General features: G+C 33.0%; 1 protein-coding gene and 1 long non-coding RNA gene across 3 annotated transcripts in view; one reads left to right on the forward strand and one right to left on the reverse strand.

Annotated features, from left to right (window-relative positions):
* Positions 1-27949, reverse strand: part of CSMD1 (CUB and Sushi multiple domains 1) — a 2624761-nt gene that overhangs the window by 1281260 nt on the left and 1315552 nt on the right. The window lies entirely within an intron of this gene.
* The window catches only part of LOC103101691 (uncharacterized), a 187585-nt gene that overhangs the window by 140520 nt on the left and 19116 nt on the right, over positions 1-27949 (forward strand). The window contains exon 3 of the long non-coding RNA XR_008917587.1: positions 17509-17570. This is a non-coding gene — a long non-coding RNA (uncharacterized LOC103101691). The remainder of the gene's footprint in view (positions 1-17508; positions 17571-27949) is intronic.

Below are 27949 nucleotides of genomic sequence, written 5' to 3' on the forward strand. Positions count from 1 at the left end.
GTTACCAAAAAAATGATAAGAAATATTTTAGGAAGACTAGGAACTTTTGCCATGTGGAAGCCACCACCCACAGGACCACAGGTTATCTGAGACATTGCCCTTTGGGGGAGGAGGATACAGAGATCCTAGCAAATATTTCTGACAACTGCAGTGAGGGGGGTCTCATCCAAATCCTCCATGTTGTACTATTCTATTTTGATTATTATTATTTTTTTCTAATTGGGTGCAACATAACATAGTGGAAATAGTACTACTCTTCAAATTAGAAGTTTAATTTGAACTCCAGCTTTTCCACTAACTAGATAAGTATAGTTCCTGGCACATAGTAGGTACCTAATAAATTTAAATCCCTTAACCTTATGTCACAAAATCAACACTGTTTACTGGTTCCAAGGTAGAAGGGCAGTAAAAACTAGGCAATGAGGGTTAAGTGACTTGCCCAGGTTCACACATTTAAAGTGTCTGAGGCCAGATTGGAACCTGGGACCTCCCATCTCTAGGCCTGGATTTCAATCCACTGCACCACCTAGCTCCTCCTCACTTGATCCTTTTGAACCAGTATCCTCATCTAAATGAAACTGATAAAATTACTTGCAATAATTATTTACAAAATTGTTTGAGGAACCAATTACAACTGTATTTTTAAATACAAAATTTAAAATAACTAAAAACAAAAATTATAATAAATGTTGGTTATAAAAATGTGCTCAGTTTCTCTTATGATACTGTCAGAAACTAGTTGAGAGATAGCATGATTTCATTTTTCTGTTTTGTTTCTGTCTGCTAAAACTTCTAATGGGAAGTTCCTTACTGACAATCAAGTTCTATGAAATCCTATCCCTTATAACATAAAGGACCAAAGGTAAATATACTGGTACAGACATTTATCCCTTTTCCCACAGCAATATGTTGCAATACTCAGACCACCAGATGTGATCAAACAAACACATAACGATATTGTTTGTGATTAGTGGCCAGCTTGCAGTCCCAAGGGCCAGTAATGGGTGAGGGAAAACCCATTTATCGAGGTGCAGTACAAAAGCAGAATGATTTAGATGATCCACAGTTGAAGAACCATTATAGAAGATGGAGAAGAAACAGAGTAGTAGCAAAAAAATCAGCTTAATTTTACCAAGGAGGGGCCTAAATTGGAGAACCATTATAACTCTCAATCAAAATATCATGAAAATTCAGGATTCAGAAGTAAAGTGGTCAAATTGACAAACAAAAGTTTAGAGAAGTTCCATGGACACCCTGGATGCATATACTTTTCAATATAGTTTAGTCTGATATAATCCAAACTTGGGGCTTTGGATAAATCATTTCACCTCTATTTCCATTTTCTCATCCATAAAATAAACAAGGTAGGGATAGATGATCAATTTCAAACCATAAGTCCATATCAGTCATCTAGGAAACCCTCCACCAATTCAGATCTTCAACATTTAAGTATTAGAAAGTAATTGAAGGAAAAAGGAAATTAAATGGCTTGCCATTCTGTGAAGGGCTTAATTATGATCAATAATTCAAGGATTCAGGAAAATCCCAAAGGACTAATGACAAAAAGTCTATACACTTATAGAAGGAACTGATGGAGTATAAATGTAGACCAAAGCATGTCATTCTTCACTTTACTTCCTCCAATATTTTTCTCTAGTGTAATTGACATATATCTTCTTTCACAACATGATAAACATGGAAATATATCTTCCATAATAACATATGTACAACCAATATCATATTACCTGCTGTCTTAGGGAAGAGGAAGGGGATAGAGGAAGAGAGTATTGATAACAAAATAACAGAAAACAATGATTGAAAATTATATCAATACATAATCTCTAAAAAATTAAAAATTAATTAAAAATGGTTCACCTTTGCTGACACAGATAGTTATCAGTAGATGTTAGATTTGAACCTACATCTTTTTTCCACATCCAGTAATATATCTATTTTATAGGATCACCTCTATGGAATAATAAATAAATGACAAATTGCTATAATTTATTGCAAATCATCACTTTGAGATGCTAAATTACAATAAATTTAATACTTGTATAATCCAGATTGAATTGCACATCAATTCTGGGAGGGGTAGGGGAAAAGGAGGGAGACATGAACTATATAGCTTTGGAAAACTTATGTCAAAATTTGTTATTAAAATAAAATAAAGATAATACAAAAAGTAATTAAATCAGAATAGTCAAATAAAGCTATAAATAAAATATTATTTGCCCCATTATGCAATTGAAAATCAGATATCATGTGTATAACTTATATCATTATAGTATCATATGTACAAAATGTTAATGTTCTAAAAAGAAGATGACACTATTTGAAAACTGGAAAGGCCCAATTTAAGTCATTATTTATTGCATAAAGAATATTTTGCTACTATTTGCAATAAGCATAAAAGAAATTGAGCTAAGACTAAGTGTCAAGTGAACAGGACACTAAAATTTATACATCAGGGTGATCCATAAGAGTCTAATACATAATCATGATTGCATTGGGGGAAAAGACCTATTTAGGATTCATAAAATACTATTTTCAATAACCAAAAATGGGTTTATGAATCTTGATTTATATAGAAACAATCAATTAGTTTAAGACCTGATAGAGCTGTTCATTACTAGGTGATAGGCCACATTTTCCCCCTCTTCTGAATGCTGTAAAGACCTAAAGGAGAGACTCTGAAAATATAAATTATAAATAACAGGCACAGTAAATATAATGATGAAAGGAATAGAATCCTGCATTTGGAATGAAGATATGCTAGGATAAAAACCTACTTCTGTCACTTATCTGTATAACCATGAACAAGCCATCTAACCTCTTCAAATTCAATTTCTTCATCTTTAAAGTGAGTAAAATGATTACTCTAATGTTTGTCTCAAAGGGTTATAGGATGTCTCAAGAAAGAAGATATATGAAAAGTACTTTCCCAATTTTAAAATGCTCTACATATATCAGAGACACTAGAATTTATAGAGATGTTCTTAACATTCGGAAGACCTGGGTTGAAGTTTCTTTTCCTCTAACATGTACTGGATATGAGACCCTGGACAAATAATTTAATCTCTTGTCATTCTAAGCCACTAAGACCACACGTTTCAGAGAATGCAAACCTATAATAATTGGCATACTTTCCTCACCTATTGTTCTTATTCAGTTGTTTTCCAGTCATTTCTGACTCTTTGTGAACCCATTTCAGTTTTCTTGGTAAAGATACTTGAAGTGGTTTGCTGTTCTGTTCTTTGGCTCATTTTACAGCTGAGGAAACTGAGGGCAAACAGGTCTAAATGATTTGCCCAGAGTCACATAGCTGGTGTCGGAAGCCATATTTGAACTCAGAAAGTTGAGTCTTCCTGTTTCTAGCCCCAATATATTATCCATTGTACCCCTAACTGTCCATGTTCCCTACCTATGTGTCTCTTATACCAATGCAATCTCAGGTCTTATCCAAATTCCTATGTAAATTTCAGTTATTATGCTTGCAATACCTACCATTTTTAAATTTGAATTCAGAATTTAGCCAATTTTATATTAGTGTCTTTAAGTTTTTAGTACTATAAATCCTACATATGTACTGCATGTGACCTTTTATATGATGTCACTGAAAGGACAGGGAAATATTTTTCTAGAATTTGTTCAACAAATTCTTCAACATTAATTCACTCAACTCTACCTCCTCTACATTTTGAAGCCCTACTATGTGAAAGAAGGAAGGAGAGAAAGAGAGATTTAAATGTGAACAAGGAGACATAGTTACACTCTTAGGGACTTCATAGTCTGGTGAAAGAAGGTAGAAAAGATAAGATTAGATAAGGAGTGCAAAGAAGAATGTAGTAAATGCACCAGAGGAATATTGTGATAAATAGGAGGATGAAATGAGTGTTTCTGGCTGGAAGAATAAAGGACTGCATTATGGAAGAGATATAATTCAAGTTAGGTCTTAAAAAAAGTTAATTAATATTAATCTAATGGGGAAAATTGAGGTGGAAAGCACAACAAAGAACCAGAATTCCACGAATAAGAATAACATTTAGAGAAGTCTAGGATAAGTCTGGTGACATGATGGATACGGCACTGAGATGGAAGACTCATCTTCATGAGCTCAAATCTGCCCTCAGATTTTAACTAGTTTGTGAACCCTGGGCAAGTCACTTAACCCTGTTTGCTTCAGATCCTCATCTATACAACGCAAAATTACAAGTTTATGCTAATACTATATTTTTGTTGAAAAAATTCCCATTATACTTTATCTACCTGTCTGTCTGTCTCTCCATCTGTCCATCTGTTTGTCTATTTATGTAATAAATATTTACCCTCTGCCTTAAAATCAGTATGTTTATTGGTTCTAAGGCAGAAGAGTGATAAGGGCTAGTGTCTGAGGCCAGATTTGAAACTAGGACTTTGCTTCTCTAGGCCTGGCTGTCAAGCCACTGGGCCACCCAACTTCCTCCCTCATTGTGTACTTTAAATTGTTGTAGAGGACCTATCATGGCACCGTAAAATAACATAATTTCATAGTTGCCTAGAGACTTCAAAGAGTTTATGAGTGTAGTTTCCAAAGGTGCTAAAACCTTACTCACAGGCACTGGGAAAATCTGTTTCAGAAGCTATTATTTGAAGAAGGGGTGTTTATGTGAGGATAGGCAACATTTAAACTTCCCCAATTTCTCTCCTAGAAGTAATGTAATAACATAGCTCTCCCTAAGGAGGGAGATCATTCCTGCTATGTTTATGTTCCTTTGAAAAACAAGGCAAAAAGAACCATCTTTAAATTCAATTTTGAAAGACTTATCTTTGCAAGTCATGACTTGGGAGGATAAGGTTTAGTATGAGAAAGGATGGAAGTGAATGCTTTGAGAGCTCTTGGTTAACAGGAAATAAAAGATGAGTCAAGAGACAGTATATATTTAAAGAACAGTACTATAGACAAATAGCAATCGCTTGGGAGGAATTCCTGTTCTGAACACTGGGTGTAGTCCTACAGGATATAAGGACACTAGAATGATAAGACAGAGCATTAGGCAACTAAAGTTTTAGTTCAGGGAATAAAAAGAACTATCTCAAGATTTTAAACTGAATGTTCCTGATAATCCACATGCTTGATAATGAATGGAAGTATTATTAAGCCTTAGAAGAGGAGAGATTGGAAAGTTTTAGTTTGTTCACGGATTTTTGGTTATCTATATTTTTCTTCTTAAAAGATGTTGACAAAGGGGTGATAGCACCAAAATATACATACCACTGAGAAAGGGTTACAGAAGTAAAATGAAGAAAATCAAGGCAAAGTCTTAAATTATCATAGAGATATTAAATGCTACTGTTTATGTGTGGGGAAGGGGAGGGTCATAAGAGCCTTTAGCTATTGTAGATCAACATCACTGTAGTACAGAATATTTGGGTGTAAATTTGAGAATGGCCTAGAACTTATTCTAGTGGTCAGCAATTTTTGTACTACTTGAGATTAAGGGGGAAAAAGAATACTCAGCGGAGATCAAAGGGCAGCTAGACAGTGTGGTGGATAGAGTGAGGAATTCTCATCGTTCTGAGTTTAAATCTGACCCTCAAACATTTATTAATTATGAGATCCTGGGCAACTTACTTAATCCTGTTGGCCTCAGATTGTCATTTATGACAATGGAATAGAGAAGGGAATGGCAAACTACTTCAGTATCTTTGCCATGAAAACTCCAAATTGTGTCACAAAGTCTGGTATGGCTGAAATAAATGAATAGCAAAGAGATCATACATTTTTAATTTAAATTGCATATAACAATGAACATAAAAGTAATAAAAATCTTTGAGATCATAGTTTAAATTTTTTTAAATGTCTGAGAAATATTTCCATGTTTTTCATGTAACTTGGTACAATGGAAAGGCTTGAGAGAGAGAGAGAGAGAGAGAGAGAGAGAGAGAGAGAGTTCAAATTCAGCCTATGCCACCTACTACTTATGTGACTTTGAGGAAGTCATTTAACCTTCAAACCCCAGGCCCTTTTAAGTAAAATGAAGAGCTTAGATTAGTAACTAAAGAATTCTTTTAGTTCCAAATCTACAAGCCTTAGAAACTTTTTAGTAATCACAAAAATTAAGCTGCCGATATGGGTCTATATTGATATTTTAAAATGCATTAATTTCATTATATTTGAGTAACATAACAATGATAGTTATTTGTCTATAAAGTTGGATTAATATGAAGCAAAGCAATTCATACAGGCATTATCATGCATATATCATTGTTATTATAATAGAACATATAACAAATTATTTTAATAAAAAACTATTGTAATAAATAAGAAAACAGAAAAGTTGTTAATTATGCAATTCATCATATCCATTCTTTAAGTTGTGTTATATATTATGTTATATGTTATGTGGTATATATTAAGGATGTTTTTCTTAACTATTGTGATCTAAAAACAATAACAATGATAACATCAAAAGGGCAAAGTTAACTGTTACAAAGAGTGAGTATTAGAGAATATTTGTTATAAGAAAAAAAAAACTTTAATCTAATTTAACTTTGGAATATTCAGTAAATATCTTTTAAACTTGTTGAATAACATAGAGTGAAGGATAGTTTCTAAAAATGCAAATTCCTTGCACAATGTCTGTGTTCTAAGATTGTCTTAACAATAGAAGTGCTATCACGATGTACCATTCTCATAGATACTTCTCTCAGGCCAGAGGTTTATTGAAGTCACTAGACAAATTTTGTCAAGTCACAAAATGCCTAAACCACAAGTGAACCTGGTGCTTTTTGTCATGATGACGTGCTGTACACTGCGACTTCAGCGAATCTATTATAACTATTGGTATATATTGCCACTGAGAGACTTTATGGTGTGATTCAAAGGACTTTGGGCAGGGAGATTTGACTTCCTGTTATTAGCACGATGTGATGTGACTTGGGTACAACTTTAGCTTCTCTTTGCCTTATTTATTTCATAGATAAAATATAATTTTATTTGAAGGTTAAAATTAGATCATGAAATTCATTATGGTGTAGTGAATAAAAATCTGGTGTTACAGTTAGTAAGACTCTCTAATCCTATAAATTATAACTGACTAGCCAATCTGTATCTGTGGAGGGAGACCAGGAATTCCTTAAACTAAGAAAATCACAAGTTCTTATATCCTCCATGCCACTCCACGAAAACTAGTATACAAAAATATATTGCTTGGTGAAGAGGGTTATAAAATCAAGACATTATTATTTTTTATGGCTCAGATTATGATAATATAAGTTCTCTTATAAAAATTGAAATCTGTTGGTGATTTGGCAGATGCTGAGTGACAATGATATCTGAATTGTAAACATTCATTGATAGGTCCCCAGTGTCATAATCATCCCAAATTGTGCCCATAGAGATATTTAGTCAATAAGATTATAGACTTTCTTTATTTTCTTACTTTCTTTGTCTTAATTTATGTCAGAAATACCATATGTGTTTATTTTGCAATGTTAATACAAAGAGTTTGGTTATGTTTCTAACAATCAGTTCCACTGGATAATTGGTTCTATCAAATTATACTTTTTATGGTCCAAGATGATGAGTAGATAGATATAACAATGATATCATTGGTATAGCTAAGAATAGAGTGAATTAGAAAAATATTATATCCCAGAGGGAAGAATATATTCAGTGTTGTATTTCTGATGTCTGGAACATATTTACATATGGTACCTTCTTAATAAATCTTTTCTGAATTGGATTAACTGGAGCCTCATGTTCCTAGTTTGAAAAGGACAATATTTTTGTGCACATGATCTTTTGTAGATAAAGGTATAGAATTTTTATAATAACTATTGAGGATATATGCTATTACTATTTTCCTTTTAGAGATGGGGAATATATATATATATATATATATATATATATATATAGGGAGAGAGATGGGGATGTATATATATAGAGAGAGATGTGGAAACTATGTATATGTATGTGTATAACTATATATAACTATATTTTATATATATATATATATATATATATATATATATATATAATGAATTGAATAGGGTCACACAGTTAAGTATCTGAGATTTAGGTCTTTCTGGCTCCAAGTACAGTACTCCATCCATTGTAACTCCTTGCTGCCAATTATAAAGAATCTGTGGAATTTCATATTTTCAGATGTGAATAAAATTGTCATTGAATGAAAAAAAAGAAGTAAAAAATATAAAAACCTGAAAGAAACCTCTTAAAATCCTTCATTTAGCAGAGGTGGTAGCAGAGGCCAATGGAGGTGAATAACATTATCTCTTTTATCATTTAAGAAGCATTTAAGTGCTAACTTTGTGCCAAGTATTGTGGCAAAATTATTGATGATAGGGTAGCAGCATGATGCAAAGAAAAAGTAAAAATAGATCTTTTGGGGAGATCAGTGGAGAGAAAACCAGTGCTGGAATTTGGAGGGCCTAGATTCAAAGCTGGCCTCAAATGTTTCCTAGCTGGGTTACCCCTAAGCAAGCCACTTAACCCCACTTGCCTAGCCCTTAACTGCTCTTCTGCCTTGGAATAGATCCTTAAATAGATTCTAAGACAGAAGGTAAGGGTTAAGTAAAAAAAAGAAATAGTCCTGGCTCTTAAGAAGCTTTCATTAAAAGTAGGAAGCAACATGTAAATAAGTATATAAGCATATATAAGATACATAGAAAATAGGAAAAAAACATAAATGGAAAATAGAAAAAGTTAAGGCACTGATACCCTTTTTTAAAAACTCATCATCCTATATTATGCAGCTAAATTTTGATCTAATAAATTAGACTTTGAACCCTCTTAATAGAATTATCATAAATATTTACAGTTTAAAGATAAACCTACTATTTTCTGAAAAAAAAAAAGAACAAAAGAAAGAAAGCAGGATAATAAAATCAGTTTATTAGCCTAAATTAGAAGGCACTAGCAGATGGAAGATTGGACAAAACCAGGTGCAGGTGTGCTTAGGCTTTTTTTTTTTTAATGCTTACTTTTAAACCCTTCTCTTGGAATTGTTATTGGGTATTGGTTTCAGGGTAGAAGTGCATTAAAGGCTAGGCAACTGGGGTTAAGTGACTTGCTCAGGGTTATGCATCTAGGAAGTGTCTCAAGCCAGACAGAACTCTAAAACTCCTATGTCTAGACCTGTCTCTCTATTTACTGAGGTACCTATTTACCTTCACATGTGATTAGAATGAAATGAAATCATGGATTCTAATAGATGAAGGTGCAGAAGGAGAATATTTCAAGCACTGGAGACAGCTAGGGCTTTCCTAATATATTCATTTTATTCTTCCACTGTTTTCTATTCAGGACTCTGAATCCCTGATCTTCGAACTGTCGTCTAATAACAGTCTTTAGCTTATTTAATGGTGGAAGGTTCAATATGCAATTTAAAAGTCCTTAGGTGGTATGCCATATGAGTAAAATTTATCCCACTGTCGAACAAACTAATTTTTCCCTTAAAGGTATTTAAATTGTCCTTAAGACATAATTGGTCCAGTGAAAGGGTAGAGATAATGGAGTAGGAAGCTGAGTTTTGAACCATGGATGTATACTCCTAGTGGCCAAAGCATAAAAGTTATTAAATGAGAAGTCAGAATCTTTTCCCTCAGATTGTACACATTTCTGAGCATCAGGTCACCATCTCCAACATGAAGCCAGGGAAGTTGCATCCACTTGAATCAATGCTGTATCCTTGCTGAATATCTTTTTCATGCTAAGGCTAATTAAAGTTGTGTTTGTGGGTTTTAAAGTGTTGTAGCCTGGGGAACTGCATCCCCCAGCATGCCCCAGGGGTCCCTCCCCTTACTTTTTGGCATGGGATTGGTCCTCAATGGACCAATCTTGACCTGGGGGAGTGACCACGCCTTCCACTTCCTGACATGGGATTGGTCTATATAAGGATCAATCCCACGCCTAGGTGGGTGAATTTTGAATCTAATTAGATTCAAAGTTTAGCTGAGTTAGTTAATTTCAACCTGGGGAAACTCTGGTTTCCTTCTTTCATTAAAGTTAATCAGATACAAGAAAGAGTTTTTATTTTATTCAATTTCATATTTTTATTGTTGTTATTAAGTGTTAGATAGTATATGAATATCTCCTTTCATTATTACCCCAAACCAGAAGCCTCCAGCCAGCCTTTCAACCCTCCCCATAATAGAATGGAATAGAATGAATTATCACAGAATCTCAGAATTAAGGAGTTGGAAGATATTTTAGAGGTCACATTTTCCAACCAGTAATTGAACAGGAATCACTTTTATATCTTCAATGCGTTGTATACCTCTCTCCTTAAATGCTTTTGGTGGGTTGTAGCCTACAATTATGTGGCCCCCATGAAAATAGGCATTTCATTCTACTTTGGGTTCCTTATGATTGTTAGGACCTGACTAGTAAAACAAAAGATAACTCTGTGATTTCCATTCATTACTTCTATTTCCTCAGCTCCACCAGGTGGAAACCATGTCTCATCACTCTTACATATGACAGATCTTCCTTTACCTTTTGTCTTATAAAAACATTGATTTGAAGGCAGAAGTGGTAAATACTAGGTTATGTGACTTGTTTAGGGTCATACTGCTGATAAGTGTCTTAAGTCACATTTCATTAAAATTTTCTTAAAGACAGTTACTATATTTCCATCAATTCTTACCTTCTACTGGCCTAAAATTGTGCCCATTTCCTTCATCTCATCTTCATATGGCACAGACTCCAGGTTCCTTCACTATCTTACATAAATAAGCACAGAAATAAATCTTATTTTATAGTTCAATAATAACTTGGTTTATGCAAACATGTTTATATGTCTTATTTATATTTATAATTTATTTATTTGTAATCCTAGAAAAGGTATCTAAACCATCAGTGTTGAGAGCTTCCTTGGAGCTCTGGAAATTTCTTTCATGAATTCAGATAAGCAATTCTTCTGTAACACATTATTTTATTAAAGGATTTTTTAAAGAATTAAAAGCATTTATGACTTGCACAAACTACTAATACATTTGAAAGGCACAATTTGAACCCAGGTTTTGTTATCTTTAAGATCTATTGAATCTATAGATGTATTATGCTGTACTATGTTGACTCTTAACTATTATGATTTTATACTTATATATATATAATATAATATCTGTAAAATATAAAATATATAAAGATGTTTTGTTTACTAATATTAATCTGGCTAACTTCTTATTAGCAATTCTGACCGTAGAAGAGATTCTGAAATTGCATTTACAACTTGAACATTTCCTCCCATAGTTTTGAGGTAGTTTTTATTCTGTCTCTACTGTCTCTACCTTTCAAGGTCTGAAATCTAAAGTATCATATTCACTATAAGCATTTTGTAAAAAAAAAAAAAAGAATATAATTAAATATCTAAAATACATTCTAAAATACAAGGAACCTTTTAAAATTATTTGCATTTTGAAATCCTGGCTTTCCCCTGAAAGTCACACTAAAAGGTATAGATATTTTAGAAATGTTTACACCTGGGTGATAATGTAATTAAGTAGGAAACACTATAAGGGAGAAAAGATGAATAAGAAACATAATAGCTTGCCTTTAAAAATTACTTCTTTTGGCTCCGTGATGCTGTCAAACTAGGTTACATGATAATAAATTCTAGCAGAGAGAAAACACTTCTTGCACTGGGGTATCACAAAACAATGCAACAATCCAATTATGGAATAGTGGATTTCAGATATTTCTGAAGCACTCATATTTGTAAGAAAAAGAAACTACATACCACAAAGATTGCCAGTATTTTCTAGAGAAAATACTCGGTCACTGCTTCATTCTCAGAAATTCTCTAGAACTGACAGGGCATCTCAAACAGGGAATTGAGTATGACCAGTCTGTTTCTATGTACTTTTGAATAAATCACTCATTGACTTCAGGCCTGCCAAGTCCATGAAAGAAGTGAAATTCAGATCTCCTTCTTGCTGTATTCCTTGAGCACTGCATCTTTTATCATAACATATAAGGAGAAAACAATTGGTAACAAAAATGGTCTATTTACAGAAATTTAAGTCTGCCATTTGATTCAGTTCCATGTGTTACTAAACAATACTGAGGAAAACAAGTGAACAATATCATCTCTTCAATCTAAAAGAATATTTAAACCAGGAATCTAACATACCCACCCCATGGATACATGGTGCCCTTCGTGTGTGTGTGTGTGTGTGTGTGTGTGTGTGTGTGTAAAATTTGGAGCAAGGTACAGGTGATGGACAAAGATTATAACAGGACTGGAAAAGTAGGCTGGCATGTGAGGATTATTTGAAGGATTTTGGATGTTTTATCCATATAATAAAAGACTTAATAGCTGTGGGGGAGGTTGGGATTAGAATTGTATTCAAGTATTTTGAGGACTAATTTCATGGGAGAGAAAAGGGGACAGCTATGTTTTTTACTAGAGGGAAGAAGTAAGAATAAGTTATGAAAGGTGAAAAAAAGGAGAATTTCATTTTCTAGAAAGGAAAGACTTCATCAAATTTCGAGATATCTAAAAATGGAAGAAGTTTCATTAGGATGGAGAAGTATCTGTCATTAGAGGTGCTGGAGGTAGGAGGATTGTTTGTAGGGGATATTGAAAATGAATTTTGATTAATTATTTATTAGATTAAATGATCTCTTCAAGGTTTCTTCCAACTCTGGGATTTAAGGCTTCTGAATTACGTGAGAATATTATTAGAAAGCAAAAAAAATAAAATAAAAAAAAAACAACCCATAAAAATCAAGCTCACTCCCTTTGGTTCCAATTATAAGGATCTCCCTTTGGGAAGGAAATTCTGATAGTTGCCCAATTTATTAATGAAAATAAATAGTTAAATTACGACTGCACTAAATTTCAAATGAAATTTTGATGTATTTTATAAATTTCTCTTCTCCCTCCCAAATTTTTAGTTTGAAATTGTTAAAAAACCAAACATCTTACATATGAGATTTTGATTTTAAAAAGCCAGTTTTTGTGCTATAATACAGTAATGATAATATAGGATATATTATATATAGCATAATATGTAATAAATTATAGAAAGGAAGGGTTTCTAGGAGGCAGATTGGGAAAGGTCAGATTAAAATGCTTTCTTTGACACAGTAGCTGTGTGACCATGGATAAGCCACACCTTACCAGTGCATCTAGACTACATTGCTGGCCTTCTTCATACTAGTTATGTTCCTACATTATTGAAATTCCAGTTATAGACCAATGTACCCCTTAAATCATGAATTCTAAAGCTTTTTTCTTTACTTCTTTTGCTGTCATGAACCCCTTTCTTCAGACTGGTGAAAGTCATCTTGGAATTTTAAAGAATGCATAGCATAAATGCATGGGATTATAAAGGATAACATTTATATTAAAATGAAATTATTAGAATATTTTGTTTAAGTTTAGGGATCCCAGGTTAAGCAGCCTCATTATAATTCTCCACTCCACCCCACCTTGCCCAAATAATAGGGATCCAGTAAAAATGTAAAACTTAAATGACTCAGTTTAACAGTGTAGTTTGTTGTTTTTAGAAAAAATGGGATCTACCCAATAATTATCTGAATATTTAGAATATTATCAATTACACATTGGGAAGCATAGCTTTTGCCAAGAAAATGCAAAGATTAATCAAGCACTGATTGTTGTTGTTGTTGTTGTTATCGCCAATCTTAAGGAATTTATTTAGGAATATAAATAGAAATATCAACAAAATGGGTAAATGAAGAAGGAAATAGAGGCAAATGAACATAGAAGAAATCATTGAGAAAGATCTAAGGAAAAAAGAAACAAAAGGTTTTTTTTTTTTTTTAATCTCAGCCAAAGGAAAACAAGAAAGCTTGGTCTATGTCTGATAAATTACAGTAGAGCTTATCTTTCTTAAATGGATTCCAAAATACCTCAGAAGAAGATCAAAGGATAAAAAAGTGCCAGTGAGTATACATAATGGATTCTATTACTAGATATTTGTAGTTTTACCCTTGGGAAACAGATTTCTTGAGTGCCAATGAAATCCAATTCATTGCACTTTTCTCACTGTAAAGTGACAAATCTTGTAATTCCACATCTCCAACTTAATAGTTGTCTGACCTTAGATTAGTCACATTCCCTCTATGTATTTCAGTTTCTGTTGTTTAAAGGTTTAAAAGGTTAGATTGGTTATTCCTTAAAATCTCTCCCAGTTCTTTTTTTAATTAAAAAAAAACTTTTATTTATTTTTATTCTAATTAATTAATTAGGAATATTTTTTCCATGGTCACATGATTCATGTTCTTTCCTCCCCTTTTCCCTCCCCCCCTTCCTGAGCTGATGAGCAATTCCACTGGGTTATACATGTTTCATTGTTCAAAATCTATTTCCATATTATTAAGATTTGCAATAGAGTAATCATTTAACGTTTAATGCCCCAATCATATACCCATTGTCTCCCAGTTCTGATCATCTGTCATAAAATAGTTATCATTACATAAGACTTTTCATGAAAAACAGAATTAATTATATAGGCAATTTACCCTACATTCTATTTGGTTATATCTTAAAAGATGTTTTCAGGTTGCATTTCCCTAAAATTTCTGTAAAAGAGGAAATCAAGAAAAGGCTGAAGGAAACAGGTCTAGTAACAAGAATAAGACATGGTACACAAAACTGGGGAGTACAGAAAACATAATAATAGATAGATATCTTTCAAGCATTCTAAGTTTCAAGGAAGGTAATCAATCAGGTCATATTTTTGATTCTGGTGTAGAATCAAGCAATCAATCATTAAACCAATAAACTTTTAAGTTCCTACTCTTTTCCAGATAGTAGCTATTTATAACTCTTGCCTAGTGTGCCCTTTGGTGAAGGGCTTTCCTCTAAGGGAGAACTGAAAGAATTTAGAAGAGATCACTTTACATTCATGTAAATTCTTAAATTGATAAAGGAATTTATATTTTTATATTCAATTAAAAAACTCACTTTGAAAAAGATGAGGAGGTTGCAAGTGACAGTTTTCTTCAAGTAAAAATAAGAGAGATGGGTGAAAAACAAACAAATCAACAAGTTATGACTCAAACATTTTGGCCCAAACTATTTTATAATAATAACAATAGTATTTTCTATCAGCAATAATACTGACTTTTACAAAGAACTTAATTTACTCCTTTCTAAAAACTCCTACTTCTATTTTAGAATCAGTTCAAAGAATTGTTTCCAAGGCAGAAGTGTTTAAAGGTTAGGCACCTGGAATCAAATGATTTACCTAGGGCAACTTTGACTTAAGGTTTTCAAGTTCAACTGCCCAGAGGCAAATTCAAGCTGTCAAATTACCCAAAAGAGGAAATGGAGAAAGTGCTAGCTTTGGGCAGCTGAGATGGGTGGGGCATATAAAAAATGTCCTCGGGTACTGGGAAGAGGAGACACAGGGAAACTCCCTGCCTGCCACCTAGGCACAGTGCCAATACTTTGCCCACACTGACCTGGGATTACACAGCTAGGAAGTTTGCACTCTAGATCTCCTGTCTCCAGGTCTAGTTTTCTATCCACCTAGGCTCCCCTTCTTTATTGATTATTCACAAAGTGCTTTCTTCACAGCTTTGTGACTTTAGCAATACGGGTCTCATCCCTATTTTATAGCCAGTGAAAAGGAGACACATCATGCTTTTAAATATTAATTTATATTATAGTTAAATACACACACATATATGGTATATCACTGCTCTGTTGTTTTAAGATATTAGAATGCAGAATTTACATCTTATTTTTTTATTTCCAGCAAATAGGCACATTCTGAAACAAAAAGGTCATAAGGAAGAATATAAAATTCTTTGGCTTTAAATTACTCCTTCATTAACTCAGATTAAGGACTGACCCTCGATTTCACTGGCATGTGGAAATCCCAAATGAAAAAAAAAAACAAACCTATCTTTATCAATGGAGGTTGGCAAATTCTTCTTTTTTTTAAGCCTTATTTTCTGTCTTAAAATCAATACTGTTTATTTGATTCCAAGGCAGAAGAGGGGTAAAGGATAGACAAATTAAGTAACTTGCCCAGGGTCAAACACCTAAGGAAGTATCTGAGGCTAGATTTGAACCCAGGATTTCCCATCTCTAGACCTGGTTCTCAATCCACTGAACCACTTAAACCTTCCATGGGCAAATCCTTTATAATTGATAGTCTTAGAAGTTGTGTGGAGTATTGATGGATTAAATAATATGCCAATAGTCACTCAGTCAACATGTATCAGAGGTGTGACTTGAACTCAGGTCCTTCTGGTTTCAAGAGTGAAGTTTTATCCAACTATGTAATATTATCATTTTGCTAGACTTCTCAGATTTTCAGAAAGAGAGTCAAGCTACCTAGGTGGTGTTTGACTAGATATTGTGTGTTCTTTATTAACGAGTAATCAAGAAAACAATTCAAAATCAGAGATTTGCTTTAAAATTAATTTTGAAAATATGAAGCAGCATAAATATATTGACTTTCTTTACCTTCTCTGCTTATAGTATAAACTCAGTGCTCCAGGCAATTCTCTGAAACTGCCTGAAGGCAGTATTATACAATAGTTAATATTCATACAAATGCTCTGCAGGAATCACAGCATCCTGAAGTATCTTCAGAATCATTAAATAAAGATGAAGTTTTACTCATGGTCGATGCTTTATTTTTTATTCTGGTTCTCCAAAAATTGGTTTTTTAATAAAGTGAATGCTACATTTGGTACTTTGATGGTTTTGTAATCTCATAGATATAACTACTCATTCCAAAGTACAGATCAAAATTTATCCATGTCTTTTCAATATGTATGACTCTAACCTGGATCATCCTGTAATTCCTCTATTAGAGGATCCATCCAACATGGATCAAAAATCTTAAACCAAAAGCAAAAAAAAAAGAATGTTATTGAAAATTGTTATATAATACTCTACGTTAAATTCACAGGATTTGCCTAACTCCATATAATTGGATCATGAAAATTAACCTTAATATCAAGGTTGTACATCAAAGGTTAATGGACATTAAATAGAAAAATCATCATTTTAGTATTGATATTAGAATGCTAGGACTGAGAGGAAACTTCTATTTTAATACGTGTTGCAAATCATATGTAAACCAAAATCTTAATTAAAGATCAATGCTATGACTTAATTGTTGACAATTAAAAATGTTAAATGTACTCAATAATAATTTCATTTGTCTAAATGTCATTTGGAAATGATTTTAGTTTCTATAATTTTTCAAATACTACATTTATGAACACTTTATTCAGAGATTTTCTGGCCTTTTAGAGAAGTATGATTCTAATTGATTAAAAAATAATTAATAATGAATTTGCTATTCTATAAGCCATCTGATTTAGATTTTTAAATATTTGATTATTACTGAAAACTTTTTTTTCCCATCACATTGTATTCAATGTCAAAACCAAATTTTTAGTAGGTCAACTAGTAGAATGGCTTAATAGTAATGTTAATTATGGTTATTGAATTATCTGTCAGCATAATTATAGAGCTCATTAATTTGTTTTAAAAACTAAGTTTTTTTCAGGAGGAAGATATTTGATATCTAAAAGAAGCTCAGCAAAACTGAAAAGACAACTGAAATATAAGGTACATTTTTAAAAGTACATAATTATATCCATCACCGTACAAGTGCAAAATAAAATGGATAAAAACCACCACAATAAAGATACATAGTGTTACAATAGATTTACCCTTTTTCTTAAAGGTTACAGATAAATTAGACAGGGAAGATGAGTAAAGCAAATGTATTTTCTCAGATTCCCTACCTATTAACCCTTCCCACGTTTCCTATTTAAGAGTGCTTCAAATACTTCACTACAGATACCATGTCATACTTCCATTGTCTCTTTTTTAGGCTACATGTTGTAAATTTTAAAAAATGCTCTTCCTACGTTACATATTCAAGAACCATTATCATCTTGGATGTCCTCATTTGGATATTCTCTTGCTCATTAATACCCTTTTTAAAATTGTTGCACCCAGAACTAATACTCCAAGCATGGTTTTACCTGGAGAGAACAACAAAAGACTATCAGACTCTTTCTCTGGGAAACAGTGCCGTTCAAAGTAGCTCAGGGTGACACCTTTCTGGAAGCTTTTACATTTGTTCAATTTGAGCCTGCACTCCACTCTAGTCTCCAAATCTTTTTTTTTTTTTCAGACAAACTGCATTGTAACCATGACTCTTTTCTTCTATACTTGTTCCATTTATTTCTTTTATCTTTAGTATGTGTTTTTAAATTTATCCTAGTGGAATTTCATCTTATTATTATCATAATATGCACTAGGTTGGCAAGAAGTTTTTGTACTCTAATTCTTCCAGATCTGTGTCTCCTGAAAGTTTGATAACTATTCTGTTGAACAAATTGTCCTTGATAAAAATATTGGAAAGTACAGTGCCAAAAAAAGATCACCAAATCACTTCACTGATGAATTCCTGCTGAATTGAAATGGAGTTATTAGTAATTATTATTTGAGGAAAGGTCTTCAGCTTATCCTGAATACATTTAAATATTCTTTTTTTAATCTACCTCTTCAAAATAGGTAAAATTTTAAGAGCAGCATGAATTCTTTTTTTATCAAATATTTCCCCCAAATAAATAAGAAATATTTATTAACCAATTATGTGCAAAGCACTGTGCTAAGTCCTGTGCATAACAATTAGAAACACCGAAATAAACAGCATCTGTTCTCAAGAGGCCCATGTTCAAATGGAGCAAATAACACATAATCAAACAACAAAAATTTATTAAGAACCTACTATTTGCAAGGTAATATGTTAGATTTCAGTTGTAAAGTCAGATGGAAAGGTCCCACTCAGTTTTTATAGTGCAATGAAAAGCATGTGGTAATGGAACTTCTTTAATGTCCTTGTCACTGATAAAACTGTTTCTGTTTCTAATGTGGAACCATTTGGCAATGTCAAGGATTGTGAAGACAAAAACTTTACTTTTTTTTTCTGGGTTGTCAGTAAGTGTGATTGCTAAAGATGTAGAGTCTTTAGATCCTGCACAAACAGTTGCTACTTCATACTTCCATAGGAGTTGCTTCCCAAAATGAATGACTTAACTATTATCAACAAGGCAAAGATCCAGAACAACTCCAAGGGATTCATGACAAAAAGAAAGGATATCCGCCCCCATAAAAGGAACAGATGGAGTCTGACTGCAGATTGAAGCATATTATTCTTCATTTTATTTTCTCACAGGGGTTCTCTCTAGTAGAAACAATATATCTCTTGTTTGGTAATGTGACAAACATGGAAAATGTATTATATTATATATGTACAACCTATATCATATTACCTGCCTTCTTGAGGTGAGGTGGGAGAGAGAGAGAAACTGGACTGATGAATTTAAGAAAAAAAATTTAAAATGTATTGACATTAATCTGGATAAATTAAATATAGTCTGGCATCATCATTATATAAATTCATACCTAGTTCCAATAGTAAATTATCTATGAAAAATAAGGTAGTTAAAATGCTTCAAAGGTAATATGGATTTTGATGGAATATTTTGGAATGGTCAGTATCATTTGAAGTCCTTAGATTTTTTATGGGGGGCGATCATAACTAATTATAATCCCTGCTTCTTCCTCTGATATTTCTAGTTAAAGTAATACTAATATTTTGTATGACTATCCCCAAAAGCACTTTTCCATAGTAGAGGAGGTTATTCTAGCACAGGCTCCAAATGTTCAGATTAAAATTAATTGCTTATTATCTCTTTCATTTTTAATCTTCAAAGATCCAAATGGTTTAGATTATATTTGGCAAGGCAAATAATACATTTGAGATCCCAAACTGTGACCTGTTTTGAAAACTTATCTTGCTAAAACCTATGTGGTATCAAAGATTCTGTATAGGTATGAATCATGGACCATCATGATGTTAGAAGCCTGAAAAAGACAAGTTTCATTGGCTTGTATGAAAGTGATATAAAAGGCATTATCTAAAACATTACTGCTCTGGAAAGGATTAGGGCTGATCATGCATCAAGAATGAAACCTAATAGTGCTGGTATCCAGGAAAAATAATCAAGGAAATGCCTCTTAGATGTTTAATAGCTCCAAATGGAGCATTTGCAGGGACAGAAATCCCAAAGGCAATGGAGAGCATTAGGAGGAGTTCTCCTAATAAAAAAATCATGGATTTTTTGAAAGAATAAGCTATTATTAAGACTAGATATGTGATTATATGCACAGAAATTATCTATTTTACTTTATGGAATTTATTGTTGATAGAGTATTTAATATAATTCTAATAATTTTTTTATAGTTAACTTTTTTTAATAGTTAAATATGTTGATGGAGACAATACCTTAGCCTTCAAGTTGTAGCTATGTGAAATGAAGTAAAAGTGAAATGGGTAGAAATGTCATATGAAAGAGTGACAGATAGGCAGGCACACAGGACAGTTCTTAACACAAGATTATATGATATAAGTATTGTGAGAAGTGCCATCTTTAAAACAACCCAAAAATAATCTTTCTGGGTTCAAAGTTCCTTCCTAGGGTGCAGAGAAAAAAGACCACTGTCTACTTCAACTCATTATATATTCTTAGCTAAGTCCCTTAAAGTCATTAAATCTCAACAAACCTATGTAAGATGTAGACAATACAGACAATTCCTGTCTCACAGGGTTGTTTTGAAGAAAAAAAATTTTCAAACCTTAAAGTGCAATTTAAGTTTGAGATTGTTATTTTAAGGTGAAAAAGTAGATTTTTTTTCTTTGTGATATTCTCATTTCTATGTAAAAAATAGAAATTTAAATCCTATGAATATGTTAATATAGATAATGTATGTTATATATATAATTATACAAATAATGTACACAAAACCTACAAAATAATTGAGACATATAATTTTTTACTTGTCGGGCAGGAATTTAATCTCATGGAATTTCATGAGAAAATGTTCCTTGAACAATAACAGTTGCTTGAGGATAAATTTCACTCATTTACTGGGAGAACATTAACAAACATCTGAAACTCTAGCCCTATGCCCAAGAGGATACCAATCACATCCATTATGCAATGTTGCTTGTGGCCTGCCTATGCTATAAAATTCAAGACTGTTTATGACTCAAAGTTATGACATGGGGTTAATCCACAGAAAGGATTTTTAGCTTCTTTGTCATTTTTAGCTCTTTTGGCTCAGGCTCTAATTATTAGAATCCAAACAATCCTGAAAAAAGGTATCAAAACTGATGACTTTTGACTTGATTTTCAAACCAGAAAAAATAAAAACACTGAAATGGGTTACTTACAAAGTAAAATTTGCATCTTCTTTTGCTGAATCATGAAACCAGCATCAACATTTTGAAGAAAGTGAAATTGAGATTTGATTTCAAAGTTCCTGATATCAAAATGTTTTGGAACATTATTTCTCAGTAAGTATTATATCTAAACCCTGAAAGAATCCATAATTGGTATAAATTACCACACAGAGAACATTAAGTGTACAGCTATTTGAAATAGACAATGAGACTAGGGTATGAAATAAATTTACAACAGTTCTATATATAGTTGTTACTAAGAATTTCCACAGCTACAAAAATATTTAGTAGAAATAGATGAGGAATGGTCAATAAATATTAATTAAGTACCTACTATGTGCCAAGTGCTGGGTTACATGCTGCTGATTAAAAAAAGGCTCAAAATATTTAAGTTGCTACAGTCTTAACAGGAGAAATAACAAGCAAACAAATATATACTCATAAACAATTAGTGAGAGAAGAAAGGCACTAGAAGTAAGAGGGATTAGGAAAGACTTTCTATAGGAGATGGAAATTTTAGTTGGGACTTAAAGGAAGTCAAGAAAGCCAGTAGGGACAGATGAACAAGGAGAGAATTCCAAGCAAGGGGGCAGCCAAAGAATATTCCCAGAGCCAAGAGATGGAATGTCTTGTTTGTAAAAAAATCAAGGGAGTCAGTATTACTGGATCATAAGAATATGTGGGAGGAAGTAAGGTGAAAGAAGACTGAAAATGTCTGTGTGGGAAGGATTGGATTATGAAGGACTTTGACTGCCAAGTAGGGAATTTTGTATTTGGATTCCTAAGGCAATAGGTTGCTACTGGAGCTTAGTGTGTAGAGAAGTAGCATGGTTCAATCTGGGCTTTAAGGAAATCATTTTGATGACTGAATGGAACATGAATTGGAGTAGAAAGAGATTTGAAACATCAAGCTTTTATAACTATCCAGATTTGAGGTGATGAGGTTCTTTTCCAGAGTGGTGAATAGAGTGTCAGGAGAGAGAAGAAGGCATATTGGAGAGATTTTTGCTAATCTGAAATCAACAGACTTTGTCAATAAATTGAATATGGGGGTTCAGGGAGGGAGGTGAAGGTCAGGAAAAATAGGAAAGATGGGTGAAAAACCTAGGTTTTGAATCTGTGGGACTGAAAGAATGGTTTTGTTCTCTTCAACAATACAAAAAATATACAAAATATACTTATACATACTTATGCACTTGTGCCAAAGAAAAAAGAAAAAGAAAAGTCAGAAGAAAGTACCACCATGAACCTTTATCTTTATTTAGAGTTTATTGCAACTTATCTGTTTAAAACAACCCAAAAAAGTCCACAGCGGGGAAAAAAAGAGTAATATGCTTATAAGTTTATTAGACAAGCTTTTTGGAGATTCCTAAACAACTAACAAAATGCCAGCATAAATGTTCAATGAAATATAATACTGTTTGTAGATTCTGACTAGCCATAGTGCTAATTAGACTGCAATAAACTTGACTTTAATGGTGTAGTTTGACTGATTTAATAAGGTTAAAGTTTTTCTCTTTTCACTAGAGTTAGCATCAAGACCCTACATATCAGTTTTTTATTATTAAGCTAATAGTGGGTTTGTTTGTTTTTTTTTTTGCGAACTACTAGAGTGGTTTGCATTTCCCTCTCCAGCTCATTTCACAAATCAGGAAATTTAAGTATATAGTGATAAGTGACTTGCCCAGTGTCATATAACTTGTAAATGTCTAAGGCTGGATTTGAACTCAAATATTCCTGATTCCTGGTATTCTGTCCTCTGAGTTGCCTAACTTCCTTATAGGGGGATAACAAGAACAAAATAGCATTGAAAATGTCTATTCATGACAGTTTAATCATTTTTATATCTACCCTTGAATAAGTTAAAAAGATATTTCATTTAGAACATGGATATAAAATTTTCAACAAAATAATGTATTAATTGTTAACTATAAATTAATATAATAATTAATATATAATGCCCCAGATCTCTTCTACATCTATCTTCTGATGACCCAATGCATAGTTTTGGCAACTGCTATGGACTGTCCACAATAGAGACCAAGCCCTGGAGAAATATCCCTTTGGGACCTCACTCTTCTAAAAGATGACTTGTGCCTCTCAGAATAACATTCAAAGAACATCACACAGATACTTCACTCAGTCGTCTGCCACATGATTCCAATTGATCTGCCTCTTTATTTCCTTTCTATTTACCCCTATCCCCATTCTATACAAGTCTGGAACCAGAAACCAGGATCAGATTAACGCTATTGTTTCAGGAAGAGGCATGTAGGGCTACTTTCAGGACTCAGTGTCCTCTCCTTGCTACTACTCCCCTATACACATTATTCATATGCACATCTAGAATCTAGTACCTGTGTGGTGAGGGATGTTCCTTATGTTTGAAATGGGATTCCCAGCATTTAGCATGATACCTGACATAAATAATAGCTAACATTTTATATAATGCTTACTGTTTGCTAGGCACTTTGCGAAACACTTTATGGTTATTTTCTCATTTTATCCTCACAAAATACTGGAAAATAGGTGCTATTATTATCACCATTTTATAGATGAGGAGACTGAGGCAAATAGAGGTTAAGTAACTTAGTCAGAATCACATAGCTAGGAAGCTCTTAATAAATAATTTTTCAGTCATTTAAATTCACCAGATATCAGGGAAAATTGTTTATATAAAGTTAGTTTTTTTTTTTAAAATAATGAGGATATATGAATATTTCCATCAATTTCTCCAAAAATTCATGCATTTGGGGATACATAGTATATTTACATATGTATAATTTGTCTATATACATATGTTATATGTGTATAAATATATATTTACATGTAGATATGATATGCATATGTAGCAATATGGAGACATTCTCTATTCAAGTACTCAGATCATTCTTTAATGCATCAACAAGGGAGAAATGTGACCCTTTGATGTTAGAAGTTATGAAATGATAGTATAAGCCTTGACATGTTCTACTAACAAGGTGGAAATTTAAAAACCAGAAGAACTAACTTTGGAGAGACCAGTCATTAGATTGATTTCATGATGTTGCATTTTTCAACTATAACCTTCAAATACATTATGCTACATAATGATGAGGTAGTAATTTGCCCTGACTGAGGAAGTGTTTATAGAAGAAATCAGAGATTTTTTAATTATTAGAATATAAGCATTCACAAACAATCATAATAGTAGAGCTTCATCTTTATTGGTATCTAGTCCAAAGAGCTTAGATCTCTTTACCTTCATTTACAGGCAATGAAAATAAGACCCAGATATGTGATGTTTCCCAGGTCATTGTCCTTAGAAGAAGACAACAAATTTGCAAGTGAATTGGATTTAAGGGAGGTAGAATTGCACAATTACTCTTTCTTCCAGAGGCAGGCATTGAAGTCTAGTGAAAGAAAAAATACCAGGATGACTTGTGATGGCCCAGAATTCAGGGGATGACCTTGATGTCTTTGAGGTTTGATTAAGCTCTCAGCACTCCACAGTACTCCATCAGTCAAACCTTCTTGGTCCCTGGAATAAATTGTTCTCCTCTGTCCCTTCCAAGGTGGAAGTCTTCACTTGCTTGGGGTAGACATCCCTCTAATCCATGAATAGGTTTGAGGCTTGTCAGTTATACTTCACCTGGTTTAGCCCATTTGCTATGATGTTTTTACAGGGGTGTGACTTACTACCAACCTAGTAAGCAAAGAACCCAATTTCTTCCTTTTAAATGCATCATCTTTTCCACTATATCACAGACAATGGTCATTTTGGAATATCGGTTGAAATAAAATATGGCTAAAGACAGATTATTGTATGAAAGACATAATAGTGTCAAAGAGGAAATAGAAACAGCTGTACAAGAAAGAAAATTAGCTCCCCATCACCTCAACCTCTTTGTTTCCTTGGCTTCTTTCAAGTTTCAACTTAAATTCCATTATCAAAAGGAAATATTTTCTGGTTTTTCAAACTACTAGTCTTTTCTCCCTCTGAAATTATGTTCCATGTATTCTGTATGGATTTTGGGGTATACGTGGTTATCTACATGAAATCTCTCACAGTAAAATACCAGGTCTTTGAAGGCAAATATTGTTTTTTACTTTTTTATATCCTAGCACTTTGCACCGTGTCTGGCACATAGTAAGCACTTGATTTGACTTGAAACCTGAGAAGAATGCTCTAGCTAGGTCCCAATTTTCTATCCTTAGCCTTAGTATTGCGGTAGGATTCTTTTGCAAGAAAGAACAAGACAGGAGATATTTGTTAGTGCTTCTGGTAGTAGGGGAATCTATATAGTCATTAAATATTTTTAAGACTCTAGTTAACTTTGCTTCTCAGTTAACAGATGTACTTAAAGGTACTTATGCATGCAACTTTTTTCTCATTTATTACACTACCCATAAAAATAAATATGGGCATTTGGGTGTTCTACAATGTCTGGAGCATATGCCAACTACTTTGACATTTCTAATGGTATTTTGGTCTCATAGCCCATCTTCAGCCTAGCAATAAGACCATGATGCGTGGGGTCTTAATGCTAACTCTTGTGAAAAGTGACAGATGTTAACCTTATTAAATCAATCAAGCCGCACAATTAACATTGGGCTTATAGCAATTTAATTAGCACTGTGGCTAGAGTCTACAAACAATATCATATTTCACCAAACATTTGTGCTGACATTTTGTAAGTTGTTAAGGAACAGCCCCCAAAAAGCTTTTCCAATAAACTAATAAGCATGTTACTCATTTTGGGTGAGTGGGCTATAACGTAAAAATTTAAAAACAGATGATATATAGTAAACCAGTGATAACACACATAAAGCTTAATGATGCCATATCCTCTTTTTTAAGAGCAGAGATATATAGTGAGAGTTCTGGGAATATTTTCCCCTTCATGGCTACCTTTTATTATGAGTTATTAAAAATGACAAAAGTATCAACTTTTAGAGTTTAGAATTACTTCAATAGTATTATTTTAAAAGGGGTTCAAAGTGGTAAATTTTCATGAGGTCCTAACTTACCCAAGGAGCTTAACTTTGTCTCTTTTGTGGCAATTTTAGTTTCATTTCATTTGATTCAATATAAGAAAGGTTCTTAAACGCTTTGGTCTCAGTACCCGTTTACAATCCTAAAAATTATTGAGGACCCCAAAGAGCTTTTTGTTTATGTGTGTTATATCATCTATATTTATTTTATGATAAATAAAATGTCTTAGTATTATTATGAAAATAGTTTTAATTTCTCAGATTCCATGAATGGGCCTCTGAGATCCCCAGGGGTCCCTAGACAACACTGATAAACACTGCACTAAAATTATTTCTAAAAACAAGTGTGCACAGGAACAAATAAAACAATTGAAGCCAAAATATTTTTAAATGTATAAAATACTCTTCAAATATGAACAAATATTCAAACACAACAATAGACATTGATAAGTAGGTACACAGTGGAACAAGGAATCTTTGTGAACCTTTAGAGTATCATATTTTCCTTTACTTGAAATAAGAAAATGCTAAATTAATCTGTAGGGTATTATCACTGTAACTGTATAACTATTACATTCTCATATTGTAGAAATTTCAATTAAAATCCTTTTCTACTATCCTCAATGTAGTATGAAAGTGATACTGAGTTGTTGAAGGCCCTTCCAGCAGAATACAAGCCTGGCAAGTCCAAAACTGGATTTTCCATAGTCTTTGGGCTACTCTAGTTATATTTGGAGAAGCCCATTGCCAGATTGACTATGCGTATGGTTATAATTTGTATTTCCCTTTTCCTGCTTCTTTTATCCTTGTGAGTGGAGTCACCAACTACTCATTCTTTAATATTTCCCCCTACTTCCTTTCCCTATGGCCTCAGGCCACCATGAACTCCACAATCCATATTTGTTTGTGCCCTCTGTTATATAATCCCCACAAAGTCCTTAATTCCTATCCAGGGGTATAACTGTTGTGATGAGCCATTCATATGGCCCTGTTCCTACATCTGGCAATACCCTTCATTCTCAGATCTAACCTGTTGCTTCAATGATTAATCATCCTCCTAATGCTCCCCACATTTAAAGTCAGGTGGAACAGCAGTTTGATTAAATTAATTAAAAGATGAAATTCAACACAACAATTATAGTGTAAGAGGACCCTCTTAGCTAGCTTAACTTCTGTCCTGGCCCCTGTCATTTCCTAAGTTTGTATCCTGTCTCTGAATAAAGTTCTCTCTTGGTTCTATGTACTCTTTGAGGTGAAAGGAGGAGATAAAGCTGTGACAGGATATCACTTTCTAAAGCTATGCCATGTGCCTCCTTTAGGCAGGAAAGGCATTCAGTGTGTTTTGCCTCTAGTCCTCTAGTTTCATTAAAAATTACTTATACCAATAAGAATGTAGAACATATTAATTTGACTAATCCATATTAAATTAAGGTGATTAATTACAAAGAAAAAACATAAATTATTTGGTAATCTGGTCATCGACCTGGGTATCATGTGGACTGAAGACCAGTGGACAAAGGTAAGGAAAATCAAGTTCACCCAGTGGAATCTTCTGCACTCTGGGATAAGGTTAGTGGTAGAGCCAGGACAAATACTAATATTCCATAACCTTCAGGAAGTTTTTCTATTTTCTGATTTCTTATAGAGAAACATGAATATGAGAGTTTTAAAATCACATAAATGATTTTAACAAAAGAATCTCAGGTAATTGGTC

This window comes from Monodelphis domestica, chromosome 1 (genome assembly GCF_027887165.1).
Source record: "Monodelphis domestica isolate mMonDom1 chromosome 1, mMonDom1.pri, whole genome shotgun sequence".
In the NCBI taxonomy this organism is placed as follows: domain Eukaryota; kingdom Metazoa; phylum Chordata; class Mammalia; order Didelphimorphia; family Didelphidae; genus Monodelphis; species Monodelphis domestica.